Genomic DNA, 5,386 nt, shown 5'->3' on the forward strand with positions numbered 1-5,386 from the left:
GGAAATTCAGAAGATTATCAATAGCTACTTTGAGACTCTTTACTCTCACAGAATAGAAGACAAAGAAAAAATGAACAGATTCCTAGAAAGGTACAAATTGCCAAAACTGAATCGACAAGATATAACCACTCTCAATAACCCAATAACAGCCAATGAAATACAAGATGTAATTAAAAACCTAACAACAAAGAAATAAACAGGTCCGGATGGATTCACAGCTGAATTCTACAAGAAACTTACAGAAGATGTAGTCCCTATATTCCTCAAACTCTTCCATGAAATTGAAAAGGAAGAAATCCTCCCAAATTCATTCCTGGAGGCAAGTATTATACTGATACCAAAACCAGGGAAAGATGCAACTAAAAAAAAGAGAACTCTATCAATCTCCCTCATGAACATAGATGTAAAAATTCTCAGCAAAATCCTATCATATAAAATACAGTAAATCATCAAGAAGATCATACACCATGACCAGGTAGGATTCATCCCAGGGATGCAAGGATGGTTCAATATTCTAAAATCTACAAATGTAATGCACTCTATCAATAAAGCAAAAACTAAAAACCACATGATCATCTCAATTGATACAGAAAAGGCTTTTGACAACATCCAACACTCATTCATGTTCAAAGTCCTACAGAAAATTGGAATAGATGGCCTCTACTTCAATCTGGTAAAAGCCACTTATTGAAACCCAACGGCTAACATAATTCTAAATGGGGAAAAACTTAAAAGGTGCAGAGGCCACTACGAACACACTCAGCCACCTTATCTTTGACAAAGGGGCCAAACATACTCACTGGAATAAAGATAGCCTCTTTAACAAACAGTGCTGGAAAAACTGGCTCTCTACATGCTGAAAACTAAAACTTGACTTAGGTCTATCACCATGCACTAAACTAAAGTCAAAGTGGATTAAAGATCTAAACATTAAAACAGAAACACTAAATCTCCTGGAAGAGAAAGTAGGAAGAACTCTTGAAGACATAGGGGTACACAGAGTTCATGAACAAAAATCAAATCGCATGGGAAACATTTGAAAGAATTAACAACTGGAACCTCTTCTTATTGAGAAGTTTTTGCACATCAAAGAAATTACCAACAAAGTGAAAAGACAACCCACATATTTGGAAAAAATCTTGACAAATAAGTACTCAGACAAAGGTCTGCTCTCTAGAACTTATAAAGAACTAAAAAACACTAGGGCCTCAAAATTTAAAGACCCAATCTGGAAATGGGCATCTGAGATGAACACACACTTCTCAGAGAATGAAATTAAAGAAATGAATAAATATATGAAAAAATGCTCCACATCACTAGCCATCCATGAAATGCAAATTAAAGCAACATTGAGATATCATCTCATCCCAGGAAGAATGGCTATCATAAAGAAATCACCCAACAACAAATGTTGGAGAGGTATTGGGGAAAAAGGAACTCTTTTCCACTCCTGGTGGGAATGTTGACTCGTGCAACCATTATGGAAATCAGTTTGGAGACTCCTTAGAACACTAGGACTGAAATTTCCACTTAAATCAGCTATTCCTCTATTGGGAATTTTCCTGGAGGATCTGAAAATATCATATAGTGATACATGTGTGCCTATGTTTATAGCAGCACAATTTGTGATAACCAAGTCTTGGAAAAAACTAAGATGCCCGTCATCTGAGGAATGGATGAAAAAGATGTGGTATTTTTATACAATGGAGTACTACTCAGCTATAAAGAATGATAAACTCAAATCTTTTATATTTAAGTGGATGCCACTTATAAATATTCTCGTAAGTGAAATAAAACAGACACACATGTGTAAATGTCATATAGTTTCCCTAGTATAAGAACTCAATAGAAGAAATACAAATAGATATAATACAATTAAAGGAAGGCAAGAACTTGAGGACTAGACAATGAAGAGAGAGCAAGGAGAAGAGATAGAAAACATGACAGAGGCAAAGCCATACAGTTATATGTAGAAGATGGGTAAGGAGAATGGGTATGCATGGGTATAGATCCTGAGAATCTTCAGAAGATTTTCAAATCTAGCAGTTAATTGGAAGGATTCTCACCCTGACTAACTATATATACTAACACCTGTGAACTAAGCAATTGCACTGAAGATGGCAATTTGTAATAGTAGGTTCATGCTTGGAGTGCCTGTCATTTTGTCCTTCTGAATATGTGCTGTTTATCATGATACATCAGTTGCTGCTATGCTGTCCCTCAGGTAGATGATTGTTTAAAAAGGAAGGGTGTGGTGAATGCAGGCAGGAGACAGGAAAAGGAGTGTTGCGGGACTGTCCTGCAACAATGTTGCATATGGTTAGATTTCTGGACTTATGTGTAAATATATAATTCTTTATTCCTATTTTTTAAATATAGTTTAATTTTCTAATTTTTTTGCCATATTCTGTAGGGACTTAAAGTTTAATATATCAATACTATATGAAAAATACCCGTTCCATGTTATGCCTAAGAGGTTTGATATTCAGACAGATAGTAAGGTTAAGCTCAACAGCCTAGATTATATGGTAATAACACTAAGCTTCTCTTCTGGAGGGTTAACAACCTAAGTTTGCAGACCAAAATTAGAGAAAAAGGAGGGCCACAAGGAAAACCAACATTTTGGCCCTAGCCTTCCAAGGCCAATTAAGACTCAGGACATATGAGAACCGGTACTGTAACATCATGTAACTCGGTTGTGTCCCAAATTTTCTGATCAAGACGATTATGGGGCCAAAGAGGAAAGTGATCTATGATGTAGAGTGTGCCTAAGGAGAGTCACATGGAGAGAAAACATTCTCTCAGGCTTTCACAGAGAGCACACTGGCCAAGCAATGGCCGTGACTCATCCACATGGCTGACACTGACAAAGGATCTACAATCTGAGGCACAGGATCTCAGGATAAATCCTGAGGGGATTTGACTGACCTTATCAGATCCAAAAACTACAATCTTGTTACATAGGTTGTGCTTTATCTTGGTCTTAACCATCCAGAAGAAAAGTATAAAAAACGAAGTACAAGAAATAAAGTCATGTTGTTATGTTGAGCTGTAGGGGACTCAGGTCAACAACTTCTGACATTGCCCGTCAAGTGGAAGACCCAGTACTATTATGGACTACTGGACTATTTTGGAAAATTTTGCTGAGTTCACACCGCTATAATATTTAAATGATGGAACTAATCAAGAAAAGGGGATATAGATGAATGACCATTTTGTATCTGTGTATTCAAAATGGTTAGGATAGATATATAGCTACATTCTCTTAATTCAGTGAATAGAGGGCGTTGTTCTAATTGTGTTTGTAAATAGGGTATCCTGTCTGCATCTTATACAACAAATAACCACTAGGAAGGCATTATGCAATGTGTTAATTATTGGAACTGTCCTACCAATTTAGTTTGAAACTGCCTCATTGCTATTTATTTCTCAATAAATATTATGGAAAAAAAGACAAAGGGGACTTTACAGGGGTGGTTCAGTGAAAGATGTCAGGATGGACGATTTTTCTACATGGTTTGTGGGCTCGATTTGATTTCATAGACTTTGTAAGAGAAAGGATTGTAGAGAGAAGACACTGAGAAGGTGAAGGGGTCTTAGCTGTGCAGATAGAGAAACGATTCTCGGCCGCAGGATGCAGGTGACAGCTAGAAATTGGAAAGAGTCCTCTCCTAGAGCCTCCAGAATGAGCTCAGCCCTGTAGCACCTTCACACAAACCCCGGGAGACTTGCTTTCTGCCTTGGGGCTTCCAGAACTATAGGGAATGCATTCATATTGGTTTAAGTCACTGCATTTGTGTTACACTGGCACCGCCACCCTAGGAAACTAATACAGCTCATTTGCTGTGCACATGAGATCTCACTAACATGATGAGGGCATGGGGGAGGATGGGGGAGAGGGCAAGAAAGGGCTACTTGAACACTCTGGCATGGGAAGGGATTTTTATGTCAGCATTCAACAAATGGTAGCTATTATCAAGTAGCGTTATTGTGGTTTGCTTCTATTACAATACAGAGCAATAGGTCACGGAGTTGCCTGGAGCAGGCTGGAACCCTGTTCTATTCCTCTTATGCCTTTAGTACTGGGTATATAGTAGCAGCTCAGTAAACTTGTGCTTACCAGGTAGAACTGAGGTGTTCTATTTGTCTCTTGTAAGGGCCTGAGTAGCTGTCTCATTTTTTTCTTAGATCTCACTTGCCCCCTCTCTAAGAAAACAAGCTATGGTTTCTGCCAGCCCAACGGTGCCTTTAGCCCATCTCCATCCAGCCCTGGCTGAGGCCCACGGGAAGAAGAGTTGAACCAGCATCATGGTCTGTTGTTAAAGGTCCTGTCTGAGGAATAGGATGCTTGTCCTCTCATAGGCTGGCAGTCTTAACACATGACCCAGAAACCCAGGGGAAATGCTCCCCACTTGCATCCTTTGTGACATTCAGGCTCCCCATCAGTGATTTTCCAGCCAGGCCTCTCCATGTCCTGGCTTTGGAGGACTGCAGGAAGATGACTAAGGGCTAATGCTGTGCACCGATGTGGCAATTTTGGCATTAACAAGGCATAGAGAGGCTGCATCCTCCAGAATTGCAAATGCTTAAAGGCAGGAAGGAAACTCGTAGACTATTGCTGTCCATGGTGGTGGGGCAGGCAAGAGATTAGACCTAATCCTTCACAATGGTGCCTAGGCAGCGACAACAGCCCAGAGTGGAGCCAGGCCAGGCTTGAGATGCCACTTGCATGCCCTACTAGCTGTGTCACTGTGCTGGGTCAAACTCTGAGCTCTTGAGTCATATTTTGTACAGGGAGCCACCCTCTGAACTGCAACTGATGTCTGCAGGCTGTTTTCTGCAGGGCACCAGACGGTCTGCTGTGTGCTGCCCATGAGTCCTCCGGGTCTCAGCCTCTTTATCCTGGGGCCAAGTTCATCTTCAGGCCTTCTCTACAAGTGGAGAAGCTGAGGCTCTGGGAGGACTCTCACCTTGTCCAAGTTCAGCTTGGACCTACACAGCTGGAGCAGTGTGAATGTGGCAGGGTGGCACAAACCCCAAGTGCTAATGTCACAAAATCCTGCATCTCCTCTGTGACAGTCCAACACCTGCCTTCCAGGTGTGTTGTGTAATTGGAAGGTGATGGCTGCATAGTGTTCTCCAATGCTGGCTGGGTGTTCGCACACAGTGGGTTGTGCTGCTATGATCACTGTCATTGTCACCTTCCCTTCCTGCTCCACTCCCAGCTCAGGCCTAAGCTAGTCAGATGCAGTCCTTAAAAATGTCCATGTATACTTAATGGTTCAATGCTGTCTACATATAGGAGAAGATTGAAAAATATTTACATTTCAAAAATTCATTACACTAAATGACACTGTCATTAAGGTCCCCTCCAAATATACCCACT

Source organism: Octodon degus, unplaced genomic scaffold (assembly GCF_000260255.1).
Source record: "Octodon degus isolate 3935 unplaced genomic scaffold, OctDeg1.0 scaffold00021, whole genome shotgun sequence".
Lineage (NCBI taxonomy): Eukaryota > Metazoa > Chordata > Mammalia > Rodentia > Octodontidae > Octodon > Octodon degus.